This window comes from Anguilla rostrata, chromosome 2 (assembly GCF_018555375.3).
Source record: "Anguilla rostrata isolate EN2019 chromosome 2, ASM1855537v3, whole genome shotgun sequence".
Taxonomy (NCBI): domain Eukaryota; kingdom Metazoa; phylum Chordata; class Actinopteri; order Anguilliformes; family Anguillidae; genus Anguilla; species Anguilla rostrata.
The window spans coordinates 40,053,792-40,074,734 of record NC_057934.1 but is presented as its reverse complement, the minus strand read 5'-3'; the positions used below and the strand labels follow the sequence as shown (position 1 = coordinate 40,074,734).

Below are 20,943 nucleotides of genomic sequence, written 5' to 3'. Positions count from 1 at the left end.
CCATATTACTTGTACCCTATCAACATAAATAGGCATTGTGTTAACACATAAACATGACCTTTCTCATTTTCCACCACGCAAAATGTGGCGGAAATGACTGTGGTGGAAATGACATTTCTACAGTATTTTGTGAAAAACTGCAAGGTAGCTTGACATATTAGCTTTGATTTGATAGCTAGCATATGATACATGCAAAATACACTTATTTAACTTCAACAGTCTGTCCTCTTACAAACTTCCATGGAGGTACAGTCTGTTTGGAAATGACATATCAGACATGTGCTCCGTTGCCACTGTCCAGTTCCTTAGCAACTACCTAAACAATCTCTCATACAGACTTTTTAAAGGGAAATTACATTGCTTTGGTGGAAATGATGGTGATACTGTGTGACGGCTATATTTTGTGTAAAAAATAATGTTGACAACTGTCTCACATTAAATACTAAAATGTTTTTTGATTATTTGAGTATTACTTTATTTGGGTACATTAAATGTTTTCAGATAAATCATATTTTTAAACTTTATTTTCATTGTTGAATTTTAAATGTCTGGGTGTGGGACTTTTCATCCAGTACTGTGAAGAGTCAGTCTGCTCCCATCCACTGATGTGGTAAATGGACTGCATTTATATAGCGCTTTTATCCAAAGCGCTTTACAATTGATGCCTCTCATTCACCAGAGCAGTTAGGGGTTAGGTGTCTTGCTCATGGACACTTCGACACGTCCAGGGCGGGGTTCGAACCGGCAACCGCTCTTACCTCCTGAGCTATTTCGCCTCGATGTGCTGACCAGACACAATACAATGGTAGAGAGAAAAGGAGTTTCATTGTGCTTCCTAACTGTAAGCCAGCAGAACCTCGTACCAGCAATGTTGGGGAAAAAACATAGGCTACCTCAGCAGAGATCGTAGCTTTAGTTAAGGAGGCTACTGTCAATCGTGTGGATGTGCCTTAATACACACTTAAATCATTTTGACCTGTAATGGCTTCCCGCTTCAACTGAATTCATCAGCACTTTCTTATCATTCATGACATGAAACAGAACAATGATCCCCCACGTATTATACTCCATCTTATCTTATTTCAGAACAGACTCCAGCCCCAAGGAAACCGAAAGTTATACAGTAACACTGAGTGATAATGCGCATGGTAGCATATCGCCATCTTGTGGCCACGATGACATAGTTCCTCACATGCAGGACAAAAGGTTTAGCCATGTTTATTTTATTTATTTATTTTTTTAACCATGCGAAAAATATATTAGTTATTTTATTTAGATTTAGAGGAAAAGATTCTAATTCCAGATTAGTTGAAATTGCTTTGACATGCGTGTTTCTGTAGCTCACTCCAATGAAGTGTGGTACCATACACTGAACCCCGCAAAGGCAGAAATAAATCCAGCGTAGTCGAGAAAGAAATGAAATGCTGGCATGATGCAGCTCTCTCCACTGCAATGCCGAACTTCTGAAATAGCCACTTTCTGCTCCAGCATACTGTTCATTGCTTTCGCTGGTATTCACAACTGTGTCATTCCGAATTACCACTTCATGTTATTTCACTGACACGCTTCTAGGCCAAAATACATTTTGCAGCCTCGGATAATATTTTCCCTAACGACTGTGCTTGACGATGCGTTTCCCACAGAATGCACAGAGCGTCATTAACCATGCAGTTCACAACACTCTGAAGGCGTAGACATGCCTATCTGGATCTCTCGGGCAAAATGGTTCGTTTTGTTTTTTCAACTACTTTGGTCCACAACGGGCCCTCATACACCTCAACCCCCCTGCTGGACGTCACTGGCCAAATCGGTGAGCTGTAGTAGCAGAAGGGACAGTGCTGTTTTGCCAAAGGATAGGCTTAAATGGCATGCTTAAAAAAACATGTCATGTTGTCTATTAGTTCTTATGTAGTTTGTCTGGCTCTGAGCTTCAGAGGTTTATGGGTAGCACAACTCGATTTTGGTGGAGATGCTTGTTTTTTGTTCTATTCCAGTATATGTCCAACTAAACAAATAGGCACCAATGCTGTATCACGTACATCAGACCACAGAAAATGTTTTTACCAATTATACAAGTATAGCCTTCAGATGTAGTTTTGGACACAAACATGTCAGATCAAATATATGATTGGGCTAGTTAATTAATTTTTTTTTTTTTTTTTAAGATGCTAGCATGAAATCCAAAAGCACCTCATCAGTACTGTTTTATGCATACAATGTATATTACACTACATTACAGGCATTTAGCAGACGCTCTTATCCAGAGCGACTTACACAACTTTTTACATAGCACTTTACATTGTATCCATTTATACAGCTGGATATATACTGAAGCAATGCAGGTTAAGTACCTTGCTCAAGGGTACAACGGCAGTGTCCTTACCCGGCATTCGAACCTGCGACCTTTCGGTTACAAGCGCAGTTCCTTACCCACTGTGCCACACTCCGTCCTATTGTGCTGTTTTGGATTTATTATGAGTGACATGAGGCATCTCTCATCACACTGTTTCTTTCTCTGTATTCAGATAGGATTTGATGTCTTCAATGCACTGGATCTGATTGAAAACAAGAACTTCTTGGAGAAGCTCAAGTTTGGTATTGGTGATGGGAATCTGCAGTATTACCTGTACAATTGGAAGTGTCTCAGCAATAGCTCAGAAAAGGTGACCATCAGCTTCAGCAACAGCAGTTATGATATTAATACCTGAGAACAAAAGTATTGTATTTGATGATGATGATGATGATGGCAATGCTAACCTATGTGGAAACTTCAAATATAGCATTTGGCTGTATATTCCTTTATACTTCGATTATACTATTTTCTTGATTGAAAATATAAACAAATGTTAATTTCCAGAAAACTTCATCAGCTGACATAAATCTTTCTCATTTGTGCACAAATGATCTTCTTTTGACAGAAACCCTTTATATTACTGCTGACTGATTGACAGAGAATGCTCCACTGTGTGTTTGTTTCTATTTTTTGTTCAGTTGACAATATTCAGTGTGCACAAAAGCAACCCCTTTCTGAAAACCACAGTCAAAATCAAAATGCTGAGGTTGCAGTTCTGATGACCAGCAGTAGGGGGTGCTGTGGTTGAGCAGAGTTAAAGCTAAACTAGGAAGAAATTTACCATGTTTTCTGTAGCGACTGCGTGACTGTCGAGCCTCTTCTTTAGACTGCACTTTGTATTAATTGATAATGAGAATGTACTGTACATGAAGCTAATTTTACACTACTAAGAGTTTTAATGAGGAACTCAGCAGCAGGTATCAATTTTGTTCAAACTGACTGAGGAACTTGTCTACAGGTGGGCTTGGTGCTGCAGTAACCATCAGGTACCCCCCTCCCCCCAATACATGCTTTTACAACACAAACTATTTTAGCTGAGCCAGAGTAAGTTTTAGTTGAAAGAAATAATAGAAACATGAACATAAAAATAAATAACCAAAATGGACAAAAGGCTACTGTCATTTTTATTCATTAAGCCTGTCCTTTAACTCTGTCAGTTCCTCTGCTCCCTCTTCCCTCTCTGAAAATGGTACATCATTGAGATATAATAGAGAGGTGTTGGTTACTCCTTGTAAGTTACTTATTGTAAGGCGACTGCAACCTCTTAACCCATAACTATCATGGCTTGGGAAGAGAGGTCTCCTGGAGGTTGACTGGTTTAAACTATAATCTGCCTTGGCTTGGGTCAGTGTGACCTGGCAGGCTGTCATAGAAGGTGGATTGGATTGCTTATGGAGAGCACTTGGAGCTGATTGGATGTTGCTTTGGATAAAAGAGTCTGCCAAATAAATGTAATGCAGTGTAATGGATTAGTGAACATGATGTGCCATAAAATACACTACAGTTGAGTGTAAGAGGCATGTCTTGGAATATGGGAAGTGGTACTAATGCCACACATTTAAAAATTCTCCTTTTGGATGAAATGTCAATGAAAAAATGTTCTGGAAGACAAGAAACATGGTGTTTTTGGGGAAAGGAGGTTGTTGCCAAAGATTGCTTTTTGAAGAAAAAAAAAAAAAAAAGAATCCTAGAAGCTCAACTGCTTCTCAACTATACATTTGTATAAATAAAACGGCTTATGGAATTTTCTGAAATTGTGTGACAGAGAAATACCTTTAGCCCTCCAGCCATCCTGCATCAGCCATACCCCTGGTGATATTTGTCCAATTTATTCCTTTTTAAACCAAACCCAGATTTGTCCATCAGACTGCCAGATAGTGAAGTGTGATGCATCACCCCAGAGTCAAATGTCGATGTGCTTTACACCAGTCCAGAAAACGCTTGGCGTTATGCATGCCGATCTTAGGCTTATGTACAGCTGCTCGGACATGGAAACCCATTTCATGAAGCTAAAGTTTGAACAGCACTTGATGGTCTTGTTCTGTGAGCTTGTGTGGCCTACTGCTTCGCAGCTGAGCTGTTGTTGCTCCTATACATTTCCACTTCACAATAACAGCACTTACAGTTGACTGGGGCAGCTTTAGCAGGGAAGAGATTTGACAAACTTGAAAAGGTGACATCCTATGACAGTGCCATGCTGAGGTCACTGAGGTCTTCAGTACAAACCATTCTCCTGCTATTTTAGTCAATGGAGATTGCATGGCTGTATGCTTGGTTTTATGCACCTTGTTAACAATGGCTGTGGCTGAAATGGCAGAAACCACTAATTAAAAGAGGTGTCCACATACCATGCATTTCCAAAGTATCTCAATTGGGTTCAAGTCAGGACTTTGACTTTGAAGCTGCTTCAAAATTTTAATGTTGTTTCTTTTCAGCCATTCAGATGTGGACTTGCTATTATGTTTTCTATCATGGTCTCGCAGGATAATACAATTATGCTTTTGCTTCAGCTCACAGACAGATGACTGGACTCTTGTACAGGGCAGAATTCATGGTTCATTCAATAATAGCAAGTCATCCAGGTCCCGAGGCAGCAAAGCATTACACTACCACCACCATGTTTGACTGTTGGTATGATGTTCATCCAAGGAGTTTCACTTTTGACTCCTTATTGTGGAGTCTTGAACACACCTTAGCTGAGGCTAGAGAGGCATGCAGTTCTTTTGATGTTCTTCTGTGATCTTTTCCGACTTCCTTGGATAAATTTTGTCAGTCTGGCCACTCCTTGGCTTTCACTATTGTTCGGTGGATTCCCAGATTGGCTTTGTTACCCTTTCATGACTGATATATTTCAACAACTTTTTTCCCATCTCTTTTGGAATTTCCTTTGATCATGGAATAGTGTACTTGTAAAAACTTTGCAGTGACACTACTTCACTCTGATGGTAAGGTTCAATATGAGTGAATTATAAATTCAATAGGGCTGGCTGCAATTAAGTCTGGTTGTGTTCAATCAGCTGAATGTAATTAGCAATTAAAGTTGGTTAATTGGTTGATCGAGTAACTATATGAAATAATAAATGTGCTTTGTGTTTATTTATTTTCCTTTTGTCTAATATTATATTTTTATAAAGATCTGAAACCATTCCATGTGACAAATATGCAGCAATAGAGGAAATCAGAAAGGAACATCAAGCACATGTGCAAAGGGAAGACCACAGCTTTATCGTGTTTCTAATTGGTGCCATTTTAGGCCCCAGCGAATGGTGATTGAATGGTGTGTGTGCCCTGTGATATAGATTGGCAACCTGTCCTGAGTGTATTAATGCCTCTTGCCCAATGCATACTGGAATAGGCTGCAGCACCCCTGTGACCCTGACCAGGATTAGCGGATATAAATAATGGATGAATGGATTGACAATAGGCCCCCAGTCTCCCCTACTTAAATGGAATGTTTTCTCCCTTTTTCAGTTATAGTGTTAAAGAGTTCTTGTCCTAGGTTTTAGGTCTGAAACCATTCAGCAAATATGCAATAATAGAGGAAATCAGGAAGGGAAAAACATTTCCATGTTTATTTATGTATTTATTTATGGTGAAATTTATTTTGAAAAATGTATGACATCTCATTTCCTTGTATTTATTTCATTGAACTGATTATATTTAGATTTCCCCATCCATATTAATAAAAAAATCACGCATTTAAGAAAAATGGTTTAGGGTGAGAATTTGGTATGGGTTATTAATACAGTAAGGTTTAGGCATGATTACAGAGCCAGTAAAAGTTTTAGTGTAAGGCTTTGTTTTTGGATAACTAAACTTTTTCACTTCCTTCAGGTAACATGACAGCCTTTAATTTTTGTGGTGAAATACATATTTCCTAAAAAAAAAAAGATTGCAACTAATTTCTTTAAAATTTTATTATTTTCTGTGTACTCTAACCCATATTTATGGAATTATCACATATTTAAATGATTATATTATGCTGCTGTTTGCGTCTGTGACCTATTATTGCAGAGTTATATTTTCAGATAAGATAAGGATGGCTTCATGTCAGTGATAAAAGGTACAGCATGTTATTGTGGGGTCAACATGCTTTTGGTTTGCTGTCAAGTGAGGGGAACAGGTTGTTCAGGTTGTACTATAAATAGTTGTGAAATTTCTGTTCTGTAAGCGGACCCATTGCAACTATGGGACTGAGACTGCAAACAAAAGTAGGAAACCGGAGTACCGGGGAAACCCATGCGGGTATGGGGTGAACATGCTAATTCCAGAAAGGGATTCAAACCATTTGAACCTTCTTGCTGTGAAGCAACAGTGCTGCCCACTGCGCCACCGTGGCAGCTGTATTTACATTCATTTTGCATATTTGCCCTGATTGAGTGCACGATGCTCCGCGTAATTCTTTTTCTGAAAGGCTCTGTTGGCCGAAGCTTGCTTTGCATGACCCGGCGTGGTGAGCGGGCGCTGAGCGTGGTGTTCTGGGCTGCCCGCGGGCCCCAGCATGGCATCACACTGAGCGCCAGGCCGGTCCACTCTCTGTGTGACATCCGAGCACTTAGCGAGGCGGCGCACACCGGCCCTGCCGCTCTCCCTCTTGCCAAAGAAAACAAAGACTTGGCCGTTCACACGGCCACACATGCGCAGCCAGGCGGAGTCGCCCAGTGAGAGGCACCGCTATATGTTTTTATGAAGCTTATCTTCGGCCTTTTCAAATCATATTACCTTAAAAAAAAAAAAAACTCCTAGTGGTTTGGCTTACCTTACCTTAAATATTTTTATTCTATTTGAATGTTGAGCTTCCAGTAAAATCACACATCATTGATGTCGATCTTTGTAAGTCTATGCTGGCTGAATTTTTCTACAAGCTGCTCTGCTATGAACAGTTGGTGGTGCTGTTGCAAAGCTGTATAGTGCGTTTACTGTAAGGCCTTGTTGATGTTGCTGATATACAAGCAGATTCTAAGGTTTTAAGTGTTACTTAGCTGGACTTTGGTTTTGTTTGTCCAGGCACACACTCATCACAGGAGTTTCTCAATGTTTACAAGTATGAACAAGTTATGCAAGAGCGCTACACATTTGGGTTCTATGGTCAGACCTTTGTTCTGGAATACCAGATCTCTTTTAAAGATAGGTGGGGAACAGATATTTTACATTCGTTCACCTCGTCCAGTCCTCTTCGTGACATACTTGCTAGTTGTGACTCAAATACAAAATACTAGTTGAAATTGATTCTTGTACAACTCCACCTTATTTCTGAGCAAGAACAGACATTATGATAATAAAGAGTAGATGGCTCCCAGCACTTTGAAGAAACCCCTGAAATCCAGTCTAAAGTCTGTCAATCACTTCTTTTCAATTTTAACTGATTAAACCTGCCCAGGGATTTGTTGTGTGCCCATCTGTCTGCTGGTCTGTGTTTGGTGGCTCTGAATATGAATTTGTGTGTGCATTTGTGTATGCTTGTATGTGCTTGTGCTCCCATGATTGAACAGTTCCTCACACTGATTAATGAAATCAACTAGTAATATACAGGAGGTTGCATGTTGAAGCAATACATCTGCATTGCTTAATGAAATATCTGTGCAAGTTGATAATATATAGGCTATATAAATGGCACTGCATAAGGACAAAATTGTGGAAAATGTTTGTTTGCTTTGGTTGGTGTGTTTGTGATTATTGTGTGTGATTCGAGTTTGAGCAGTGCATTTGTAATTGTGAACATGGAATCCTGTGTGGAATAAGTAACATTAGCAGGCCATAGGTCCATCAAAGCTAGCTAATACACTTGCAAAATAAATGACTTTTTCATGGAAGTTATCTGTATCCAAATATTAGCTTCTTTATTTTCTCAAATGCAACATAAAATGTATATGTTCATGGCTATGGTTAACTGGTATTTAGTGGTAATTGCAGCTACCTTATCTGACCTGTGTTCTGTAGTTGTTCCAGCGACCTTCGGTATGCAGCTATTGTGCGTCGCTTTGGATAAAAAACATCTGCCAAATAAAATGTAATTTCATTTAATATTACATTGTTATATTTGTGAGGTATAGAGATAGATATAATGTGTTGAAACTTTAGCATATATTCATGTAACGTCATTTTCAATAATTAAAAAATAGTACAACAACGTATGAATAGAATGTTTACTAAGCCATTGATTAGAAACTTTGTTAGCTTTGTTAGTGAAGTTGGCTACACGTAGCAAGATAGCATGCATGCTGTATCAAATTCAGTTTCCCTTATTGAAATAAATGCAGATGAATTACCGAGCTAGCTAAATTGCAACAATAAACAGTAACAGCATTTCCCAAAGAGGGAAGGATATCTTGATGGGAGAACAGAATTCAATACAAAAGCTACTCAGCCTTGGGCATCTAGCTGCCTAATGTACCTAGCTAAAAGTCCTCCTTACAGGTCCAACAGAAAACAGGCCAACTCTGTGTAGCTTTTCATCCCCTTGGTGACGCCACCAAGCAAAAGCAATTCCAAGGTTGACTCTAGTTTTTGAACAAGCCCTGTCACTGTATCTAAGTTTCTTAGCATCTGCTATTACAGCAGTTAACTAGCAACAAAAACTCTGGAATCTGAACCCAAACCACAGGCTCTCTAGCCACGACCACCCCTCCCCACACAGAACAGAGCACCACGCCTAGAATCATCCTGAACATGTTTTAGAATAACAAATACAAATGCACAAATTCAGCATAAGTACATAAAGACTGAGATTGTCAGTGCATCATAGATATCCCTTAGCTTAGTTATTTTACAATATTTCCCAGTAAAAACTCCTGCACAGTATGCCTTTAAAGACAGAAATTGGTCTTTTGAAGAAACAAAAAAATCCGTCCCTGAGTCCTGGATTGCATCAAAACAACAATATTGACGTTTTTATATTCATGAGGCTCTGACATTTCATAAAACACTTCCATGTCAAGATGATCACCTTTGTAGGCCTTTCCATCCTGTCCCCAAGTGGTGCGGGCACCCGTGCCCACAGAATGGTAATAAAGCAAAATATCCACAAACACACCACAAATTTGAGGTCAGCAGCAGACTTCCTTCTGGCCGACAACACCACTCCTTCCCTTATCAGCACTCAGGACAATAAATGGCAATAAAATAAAAAGAACCTCCCCATCCCCCAATCATTTATTACACAGTAACCTACATCATAAAACGTTTTTTGTTCTTTCTCTGGTTACCCGGACTTGTTTATTTTTGCATTAAAAAATTGTATACCCTTTCAGCTTTCAGAACAGTACCGCAGATAAATAAATCATTTCAGAAAAAAGTTTTTATTTTTTTAGTTTGTCCATATGTAATGTCTTTACATTGCATGCACTTGCGGTGTACACGATACTGGCTCTGTTGTAAACATGTCTTTAATCAAAAATGCCTCTGCTCATATTCAGGCTAACGCTGTTAGCTAGGTTGGGCTCTATTTTCTACTCAATCCAACAAGAATCCATTTTGGACAAGGTTGGTTTGTCTGACCACCCCATGCTCTCTTTAGAACAGTAGTATTTTGTTTAGCAGGTGTTTGCTTAGCTGAACAGCGATAGGTTTACTTTTAAGTCAATCAAGTTACAGAACGAATTAAACAAGACAGTAACCTTTCAAATGCACACTCATTGGTGTTAATTGGTCCAGCCATTCCCAAGTGATCTAACTGCATACTGTCGGGGGGGCTCTGCATCACAAAGATCGTGCAGATAGTGGGGTGAATGCACGTAGCTGAAAAGCCAGCTAGTTCTCCTAACAACTTGCCATTGTGCTATAAAATGTATTTATAATTATGGTAGATCGGACATAAAGGTTTTAAGCTGTGACAGAAGTATTTGAAGAGCTTGAAAAAGCGGATCTCAATTAGAGGCTTAATTTTCATGTTTATAAGGTTTGCTCAAAGATGGGGTCCTAGACAAAGTTATGATCTCACTGGAGGGCATTTAAGTTAACTGAAAATGCGAGTTTAGTGTTCTAACTATTTCTTCTTATTCCACATCAACATTCTGTATGCCACTTGTCCAACAGCTTTTCAGCAAGACCTACTATAGTAGTTCACCTAGTTGCTTGTGCTTTTTGTGCAAATATCGCAGATATTTTTTTTTAGATTTTTACGATTTCACATCGGATAATTTCCCATTGATTAACACATTCGGAATGTGAACAACACCCTTGCAAATGTAAGCTACAATTGGTCGCTGCCATAGGTACAGACTGACTCTCTCTTATGCACAGCTTCGAACAAATTAATTTTCTGGCAGTAGGTGCATGACATTCTATATATATTCTATGCTATATATGCTGTAACTGAATTACAGACCTGACCTGATTATAAATTTCTCAAAGCTTTATTGAAAGAAACGATTTCCAGCATCACGATCACAATTTCACTACTCTATCTTAAACCATCCTGGGGAAGGGAATTATTCTCAATAATCGCCATTGCCATAAGTTACACTAAATGTAGGCCTGAGCTACAGTGCATGCACAAAGCCTGTAATGAAGTGATTGTGTTACAGGTCTGACGTGGAATAAACCCGCCACTGTATCACATTTAAATTTTTTTATTAATTCTGAAAACAGAAGGAGAATGGACATATATGAGTTTGCTGCACCGGATTACCACACCATTTTCAGATAGCATTAACAGAAGATAATCTCTGATTTAACTTTCACAGTGTCGCAAAAATAAAGAAAACACTTTACCCTTTACGGTTCAGTTACCTTGTGCCTGTTTCAATTACCGAAATAAACATATTTATTTACAGAGTATCAATTCCATATATCAGTATCACATTTCACAATTCCAAAAAGACCAGCAATCTCACACAGTCACTAAAACTAATTAACAAAGATTTTTAGGCTTATTAATCTCTATAGCTCTACATTTAACTGAATACTCCCACCTAGTGGACAAACAATTATTTGCACTCCACTAGCAATACTGAACGAACCTCATTTCCCCACGAAACTAGGTAATCCAGTTCCGTGCATTTTTTCCCCGTACCGACCTTTAGCGAACTTTCCATTTCTTATCAGGTTTTATATGATTCTGTCATATTACCCTGGCTACTGATAAGTATCACTACCATGAGATATTATGTAAGCGGTCCGTATTTCCCCAAAGCATATGCCCCTGAGTTTAAGCTAACTGTTTCACATGTCCCTTTTAATACCAGATCCGTGCACTTCACTGCATTAAGTTTCCGAGTATTAGCTCAGCTACTGATATTCCCACGTTCCCTTTCCGAGTTAGTGCTGGGAATTATTGTTTCAGATTCGCTTTCGCTCAGGCAGGATGTACTAATAAAGTCGCGAATCTTCCTTAAATAAACACAGGATGCATCGGCTTTGGAACGTCGCCGTACCCGGTATAATTTATTCATGTCTGAACTTACTCACAACAGGTAACTTAGCATATCTTAAAATAACTTGGTCGGCTACTGTGGCTATCAAGCTTTGTACACTTTCGCGGCCATTCTGTTTCCCGTCTCCCGGTTCCTTTCCCAAAACCGCGCTTAATGTTCTAAATATTTCACAATCCATGCCCGATTATTTTAGTTTACATTCCGAAATGGAATATTTAACCATCTTCACCGAATGTTTTCCATAATGGACGGCGACCACGTTCAGAAACAGTGTATTCGCGCCACAATCTCACTGACGATCATGTTGCAATTAAACCTCATACTAAAACATATCAACATATCACTTTCTACTTTCTATTACCACTACACACTAACCTATTGCAGGAGTGAATATTACATTACCTGAAAACAGAAGGAGAATGGACATATATGAGTTTGCTGCACCGGATTACCACACAATTTCCAGATAGCATTAACATAAAATAATCTCTGATTTAACTATCACAGTGCAGACCCCTGCAGTTAGTAGCGCCACCTTACTGCTGGGAGGTGGATATGCCCTCTCCATTAACAAACTGAATATGACTCCGTACACTGTCTTCAGTTCAGAGTGTGACACCCTCCCCCACTAAAAGAAAAAAAATTGTTCTTACAATTTTTTTCACATTACTCCATGAACCCGAGGAACAGGTTTTCTTTTCAAAATTACTTACACTGTCTACGATGCACCATCCATAACAATTCACAGTCTCAAATACATTAGCGTCTCTGTGATGAAGTGTCCCCAAACAGTCCATAAAAGTTCACAGTCTCAAATGCGCTAGAGTCTCTGTGGCAAGGTATCCAGAAACAGTTACCGTTTTATTTTTAATCCCTGTCTTTGTGATTTAAGTCCTCAGAGCTGCACAATAGCCATGGTCTCCAGAATCCATGACCTGCTGAACGCTGGTGGCAGTATGTTCTCAGACTTCTCACCACTGGGTCTCGTTGGCTTACTGAAGGTTGTCCCAACCTATCATAGACTAAGGTCAATGGTGCTCTCCTGTTTCTTGTTGGATATACTCTCTGATCCTGGTTATCCGCCAAATCAGTGGAGCTGTCCTGTTCTTCCTGACCTGAAGACTCTGTCTCTGATGCCGTTGATTCCTGAGCCGATGTCACACTATCCTGCGCTTGCTCAGGCTCACCTACAACTTCACTTCCTGCTCCATCCGTTGGTCTCCTTCCCAGGTCCATGTCCTCCTGACTCTCTGCTGTAGAACTATTTTTCTTCCCTGATGAGGTCATCGGAATGAGAACCCCTTCATACTCCTCATCAGAATCCTCTGGTCCCTGATTAGCGTGGTGCCATTGTTGGGGACGCCTTGCATTTTTCTTCCTTTTCCTGGCATCAACAACTGGACTCAATGGGAGTGAGTCGCAGGGCAACAGCAGATTCCGGTGAACTATTCGATTTTTTCCTTTTCCATCCTCAGGTCGAATCTCAAAGACAGGACTGTCTTCATTTTTCTTGCCCACCACAACATGGATCTTGTCCTCCCAATGAGATCTTAATTTTCTGGGGCCACCACGTTCACTGAGATTTCTGATGAGAACTCTGCCCCCTGGCTGCAAGTCTGTACCATACACCTTCTTGTCGTAGTGGCTTTTCCCCCTTTCAGCGTGCTTTTCCATTGCTTGTGACGCAATCTGGTAAGCCTCCGCCATTTGATTTCTCCATCTCTGTACATACTCATCATAGGTGTTCTCCGTGTTGTCTGGATTCAGGTTGAACATTAAGTCGATTGGGAGTCTTGGGGAGCGCCCAAAAAGGAGATAGAAAGGAGAGTACCCGGTTGTGTCATGCTTTGTGCAATTATAGGCATGCACTACTTTGGGTAGAGTTTTCCTCCAATCTGCTTTCTGTTCCTCTGGTAGACACCGTAACATTGACAGCAATGTCCTATTGAACCGTTCCACCTGCCCATTTCCCTGGGGGTGATACGGTGTTGTCTTGGAGTTTTGTATGCCACACAGTTCATGCAATCTTGCCATTAGCTTGTTATTGAATTCCCGACCCTGGTCATGGTGGTACCGAGTAGGGAATCCAAACTTTAGCACAAAGTCCTCAAACATATTTCTCAGCCACTGTCCTAGAGGATTTATTTTTTGTGGCGTAAGCCTGGGCGAACCTGGTGTAATGATCCATTATCACTAAAATGTATTCATAGCCCTGCTTAGATGGTTCAAGATGCAAGAAGTCAATTGACACTAACTCGAAAGGATAAGTTGTCTTGATTGTTGTTAGCGGGGCCCTGGTTCTTTTACGTGGCTGCCTGCGCTTAAGGCACTCACAGACTTCAGTTACATAATGTTCAACATCACTCTGCATCCGGGGCCAAAAGAACCTCTCTCTTACCAATGACAAGGTTCTCTCAGCTCCCAGGTGCCCCATCTCCTCATGCAGCTCCTTATAGACACAAGGGTGGAACTCTTGCGGTAGGACCAGCTGACACCTTTTGGCAGTCTGACGGTAGAGGATGCCATCAATATCGAGGTACAGCTTCTTCCACTCTCTCAACAGCACCACTACATCTCCGTGTTCTCGTCTCAGCATTCGTGGGTGGTCTACCCCTTTTTATGTACCACATTGCCCGACTAATAACTCCATCTTTTTCCTGAGCAGTTTTTACTTGTTTTGGTTGGATTTGGGATAATGTTGGGCCAGCTAGGTCACAGCCAAGGGTTTCCAGAGCTACCGGGCTGATCCAGGTGGTGAGGGTCTCCGTCTGTACAAGCACTCCCTTCAGAGCAGCACTCACCACATCCACTTGCGTCTGCTCGGTGTATTCCTCATCCCATTTCTCACTTTGCAGAGGCATTCGGGAAAGGCCATCAGCGTCACTGTTTACCCGGCCAGGGCGGTATTTGATATTGAAATTGTAATCTGCCAGTTCGGCCACCCAGCGGTGACCTGTCGCATTCAGTTTAGCTGTGGTTAAAACATAAGTCAATGGATTGTTATCCATATAGACAGTAAATGATGGAGCGTGGTATAGGTAATCTTTGAAACGCTCACATACCGCCCACTTCAGCGCCAGAAATTCCAATTTCCCTGAATGCAGGTGATAATTCTTCTCCGCTGGACTTAATGTTCTTGACCCGTAGCCGATCACCACCATGTTACCACTCTGTCGCTGGTACAAGACCGCCCCTAAACCTTCCTGAGAAGCGTCACAGTGCAGTATAAATGGTTGGGTGAAATCAGGGTACCCTAACACTGGAGGATTGGTCAAACAGTCAACTAATTCCTCCAACACCTGCTGATGTTCTTCTGTCCAGCATATGCGGGTACTACTGGGCAGCTGGTTGTGGCGTTTCCTTGTTGTACCCTTTTTTTCACACGGGGGCCCCTTTGGAGCTACTTCTTGTGTCTTCAGACTCACCTCACTTGGTTGACACAGCAGACCATACAGCGTTTTGGCACGGCGTGAGAAGTTCTGTATGTATGGTCTGTAGTATGATAGGAAGCCCAGTAATCTCCTCAGCTCTCCCACGTTGGTGGGTCTCCGCTCTTTCCCAAAGCCAGCACTGGCTCAATGTCTGCTGGATCCATGGTGTAGCCCTGCTCTGACACTATCCTGCCTAGAAACCGAACACTCCTTTTGAACATTTCACATTTCTTGGTGGTGAGTTTGATGCCGTACTTCTGATAGCTTTGCAATACCAGGCGAATGTGGTTCAAGTGTTCATCAAAGGAGGGACTATGGACCAGGTTGTCATCTAAATAGGGTAGACAGACATTGTTTCTCAGCCCCTCCAGGCATTCCTCCATGGCTCTCTGAAATTCTGCAGGGGAAGAACTTAACCCAAACGGTATTCGAGTCCACTCAAAAAGGCCCCAGGGTGTGATGAATGCCGTTAAGGGGCGGCTCTCCTCGTTCATGAAACCCTGGTGATAAGCCTTCCCCTGGTCTAACACTGAATACCAGGAGCTCCCACATAGGCTATCAATTAAGTCCTGAATTCTTGGGATTGGGTGCCTATCTGGGACAGACTTCTTATTTAACTCTCGATAATCACAACACAGTCGTAGCCCCCCATCTTTCTTTTTTACTACAACCACAGGTGAGGAGTAAGGCGATCTGGACGTTTGGATCCACCCCTTTTCCAACAGGTCTCTCAGGTACTGCTTCACTTGAAGGGGTTTAGGGACAGATATGTATGTTCTTTTCACGGGAGTTGTGTCATGGAGAGTAATATGCATCTTCAATTGCACTCAATGCACTGTAGCTCACTGTGCTCTCGGCCCCCAACATCGCTGCTTGCAGCTATATTTATCTCCGCCAGGCGAGAGCCTGGAGGGGATTATGCGTTTGGTCGCGTGTGTGTGTGCGTGTGTGTTTGTGTATCTGTCTGCAGCTAATCTCGCATACTACTGAGCCGATCAGCCTAATACTTGTTGTGCATGCTGACAGCAGGCCAAGGACCTGAATTCTCAAATATTTTGCAAATCGACAACAAGTATTTTATTTGAATTAATTTCCATCATTGTCCATTGAAATACATTGAGTGCCAACTCCTCACTCCTCCTAACCGGCCGACAGGAGCCGCAAGTGATCAACAACTGCTTCCGTTTGGAATGAAAGACCAGTGATGTAAAATGTCAATTTAAACGTTAAAATGCCAATAAAATAATCCGCCAACTCACGGGGTATGTTAATGTTTGAATCTGTGGCAATTGGAATTGTTCCTGTCCACATTGTTCCTGTACAGATTTGAAACAAAAGTGCCAGACTATAACATTAACGTTAGCTCTGTAACACATCGTGGCTGATATGAATGAAATTAGCTAACATGTCACCATGTTTAGCATTACTTCACTGAATCAGCATTTTTGGGTGGCACATGGTAAAAACTTGTAATATTGTATTTGTCTGGTTGCATTGATTGTGTAGCCTCTATTGTTGCATCAGCAAAGCTAACACGCCTGGCGGAGATCTGAGTGTACTCTTCTAGTTCTTATTATTTTTTTTCCTGCCCTTTTCTACATTTTCACCCCTTTCCCATACGCAAAAACTCACAAAATTTTGCAGACATTTTCGGTCAAACTGCCAGTTCATTATGTATAACACACATGCAACTGACACACTGCAGTGCCACCTATAAAATTGCATAACTGAAAAAAAGGTATTATAGCCATCCCTCAGACATGCACAAAATTTCTTCCACATGTCTACCTCCTCATTTCATACCTCATGTTCCTTCTGAACAAACAATTTCTAAGAACCCATGGCGGCCGCTCTGTTGGATTTTCCGCAGTTTTGCAAAACAGACTTTTATGTACTTCTCCAACAGTGCTTGCCCGATTCTAACCGAATTGGGCATGCATGGCCTAAATTTTTTTAACCAAAGAATTTTCGACCCTGAACTTGGATCCAGAATTTAACCAAAAATTTTCCATGGCTAGATTTGAATTACATTTTTTGTTTATGATAGTAACTTTGGTTGTAACTTCATATTATTTTGATATCAATGTCAATTTGAGACCGTAACTTCCACTCCTGCTCCTCTGTTGACTTACAAACCATTTGGAGTGATGAGATATTTCTGGTATGATTGGATATTTTTTGAATATTTATTGCAAAATGTACATGTACATGAAAAGGTTAAAATTTCATCAGTAATTCATTGTTATGAAATATTCCTGGGCACTTCCTCTTATGTGTGTTACGTCCTCAAGGAGATCAAAAAGCCTAGTACAAAGGCAAAAGAAGGCATTTTAGCAATCAGTTAAAATAGACTCAAAGCAGAGACCAGAACAGAGCAGTCACAAGACAAGAACAGGCTTGACTGTCAGTGTGAAATGTCCACAGAACTGTTTGATATGGGAGTGCCTGAAGGTGATCCCCACACACAACATTCCAATTACAAAAGTACGCAAGGCATTATTATAGGCAACATAAGCAACAGGCTGTTCTAGCAGTCCCCAGAATAGTCAGTCAGTGACTAGCTAGCAAGTCACCACTGCAGAATTATATATTTGTATTAGGTCTTGGCTAAAATTAGATCATGATTATTAGATTATATATTATTATACCATCCTATGTGGGGCTGAGCATTAATTGAATTAACTACAAATCTGGCTCCCAGATTTAATAAAAATGTAATAAATTGAGGAGTTGTCTTAATTTCTTGAACACCATACATTTAAATACAAATGACATTTACAATCTTCATATTCTTCAAACATAATTAGATTTTCTTGTTCTGTTTCAGCAAAACAACAAAAGCAACTGCACGTCTGGATATGGACATTTTACAGTAATTGTTATTGTAAGTTTAGAGGAAATAAAAAGATGCTAAGAACATAGAACTCATTTGTTTAATTGTTTTGATCATTCATTTTAGCAATAAAGTGTATTAACTGGTGGGTGGTTGATTATGTGGACGACATCATATCCGGTAAGGCTTCTGGGTACACTGGCCGGTATTGCAGGACCTGCAATGTTAGGCTGCTGTTGGAGAGGGGTTTCGTAGAGGTGTTCTTCCTGCCGGGCAACTGTACGCTTGGCCAAGGCCAGGGCAAACCTCGCAACACACTCATCTTGCTCTTTCTGGAGGGCAAGTGCACGTTGTTCCTCCAGCCGCCAGGCCACAGGCCTGCAGCAGCGCTCAATGATGAAGTACAGCAGAACCAGGGAAGCAAGGAGCAGGATCAGAATCAATCCTATCATCTGAGAGAGAGAGAGAGAAAAAGTTGGTGTGAAAATCACACCACAAGTCATCACATATTTTATATCCTTGCTGGAAAAAGTATGTGTGCCCCTAGTTTCAATGACTGGTCAAAACTTCCTTTAGCCACAATAATTAAATGAAAAGGTTTTTTATCAGTCTCTCATATTTTCTCGGTGATATTCTGAACTACTCCTTACAGAGTTGTATCAACTCTGGTTTTCTTACATGGAGAGCTTAAATCAGATTCTTTGCGAAATCCCAATAAGTTTTAGATGTTTATTAGGTTCTACTCCAGAATTTTCTTGTTCAATAAGAAATGCATGATGTACTCATTGTCTCAATGCCTAGGTCCTGAGCCATCAAAGCAGCCCAAAACCTCCACCATGTTTCACATTGTAAAGGTGCCTCCAAACTAATATTAACCTAATATATATAACCCAGAGGGATATTTCACTTTAGTATTACACAGGTAATGTTGTGGAGCTTACTATTTGCGTAGCGTGAATGCTAGCAAAATCAGATCCAAACTAACAATGGAGGATAATAAATGGATGAAAGAGTACTATTGTCAAACGGTTTTTTGAATATCTGATGTAGTTTCAACACTTTATTGTCTTATTAAAGAAAAAGAAGATCCAGAAAAGGTTTAGTTATTTTAACTAAATGATGTATCCTGGAGCATGATAACATATTCACATGGGTGCATGAAATAACTATATCTTGCTGTTGTTCTATGCAATAGCCAATCTGAAAATAGTTTGTTTAATGCTAACCTAAACCTGAAAACAGCTTACCGGCTGTTATAATGGTCAACAGACACATCTGATGTTACTAGTATTCACGCTATGCAAGTACAATGGGGTAAGTGCCAAAAAATTTATTGTAATTTGAAATATCGCTTTAAAGGGAAAATCAGTATGGATGAACCCCACTGCTTAAATACACATTGAGAACATGAAATGGGACTCAGAAAAACCCCAACAACAGATTGAATGGATTTCTGATGGGTCTGGGTTTGCAGAGTGTAAGATGGTAAGTTTAGTACATGCAAATCTAAAAGTAATAGTACACAAAATATTTTCAACCAAACAAATTGTGTCCACAATGTATAAAATACACATATTACACCTACATACATACATTTTTTTGTTTTGTTACTATGTGCCATAATATCTATGTCCTGAATTATACATGTTCTACTTGTCAAGTTGCTACCAGTGTGGCTACCTTCTCCATGTGGCAGTATGGATAAGCAAAGCGCTGGGCACTAGCAAAAATTTGATGTATTATGCTGAACTTACCTGAGATTTAACATGAAATTCTTCTACCTTATCATGTCCAAAATCAAAATAATCTCTTCTGTCAGGTTCCTTGCACATTGAGTATCCCCTGTAGTATTGACCGTCTATCATCAGCATGGCCACCCAGTACAAGGAGGGGTAGACAGACATAAAGATACTCTTCCAGAAGAATGTTTGTCCAGGACCCCACAGAAGTGTGGATGGCAGGTTACAAAAAATGCGTCGTTTTTGCAAACCAACTGCTAAGACCAGAAAAGCCAGGCCAGGGCCAAAAAAGGACAAGAAAATGACAGCTACTGTATTTGAGCTGCATTTATGAAAATTAATTGTTTGAAAAGTTAAGAAGTGCAAAAGGAGTGCTGCAAATGAAATGAGAACCAACACTGCTATATGCTTCATGGCAGTTTGCAGGCTTGATCTCTCCGCACAGGACATACTGTTCTGGATCTTAGCTTTGTAGGAAAACCAGGTAGACAGATTTGTGTAGCTTTTCACCACAGATTACTCTGGTACTGTAGGTTCAAACTACAGCATATATCTAGCTCAGAGGCAGAGCAGTAGCATAACCGCGAAGGAAGCAGGAAATCATCAGGGAGGCCCCGTATTCACTACCAATAATGTTGGTGTTGAATACGGGGTTCAAGTATGTACAGTAGATTAACTATGGGACTAGGCGATGGCTAGGCATGGTACCAGAGAAGCAAATTCAATGCATGTTTTGAACACATAATTAATTAAGTAATCAAAAATTAATTACTTGTTAATCATCTTATGTAGGGGCATTCCATTTCATTGCACATAAAAAAGTGGATTTTTGCTTGATGTTTCTGGTAGTTGGAAACAAATAAGATGAGCATTCCTGTAACATTATTTTGTAGACATATAAGGTGATCTATAAGGAATTAAGATAATTGAGGCACTAAATTATATGTATTTTAACAAAGATATTCTGTATATGGCCACAAGGCAATGCTGAAATGATTTTGTCTGTGTTTTAGGACATGCCTCCATGAACTAAAGCTTTGACCACTGTTTTCCCATACTAAACCTTATGTGACTCTGGTAAATTTGTAAGGTAGAGACCCCTTGTTTATTTGTTTATTGTGACCTTTTGTTTCCATTCATTCATTACCTTTATTTAACCAGATAGGTCATTGAGAACACATTCTCTTTTACAGTGACGTCCTGGCCAAGAGGG

At 40.3% G+C, this 20,943-nt stretch overlaps 1 protein-coding gene and 1 long non-coding RNA gene across 3 annotated transcripts in view; both read right to left on the bottom strand.

Moving 5' to 3' along the window:
• Nucleotides 1-12,198, bottom strand: part of LOC135248015 (receptor-type tyrosine-protein phosphatase H-like) — a 50,680-nt gene extending 38,482 nt beyond the window's left edge. The window contains exon 1 of one of the 2 annotated variants that reach the window (XM_064322094.1): nucleotides 12,130-12,198. The gene's annotated coding sequence lies outside the window, so the exon portion shown is untranslated. The remainder of the gene's footprint in view (nucleotides 1-12,129) is intronic. The other variant, XM_064322098.1, reaches the window with a different exon arrangement.
• A 5,879-nt stretch (nucleotides 12,199-18,077) lies between these two features.
• On the bottom strand, nucleotides 18,078-20,705 carry LOC135248014 (uncharacterized). Its single transcript, XR_010328352.1, has 2 exons — nucleotides 19,746-20,705; nucleotides 18,078-18,443 (listed from the first exon to the last, which is right to left on the bottom strand). It is a non-coding gene; the product is annotated as an uncharacterized LOC135248014 (long non-coding RNA).
• Between the last annotated feature and the right edge of the window lie 238 nt (nucleotides 20,706-20,943).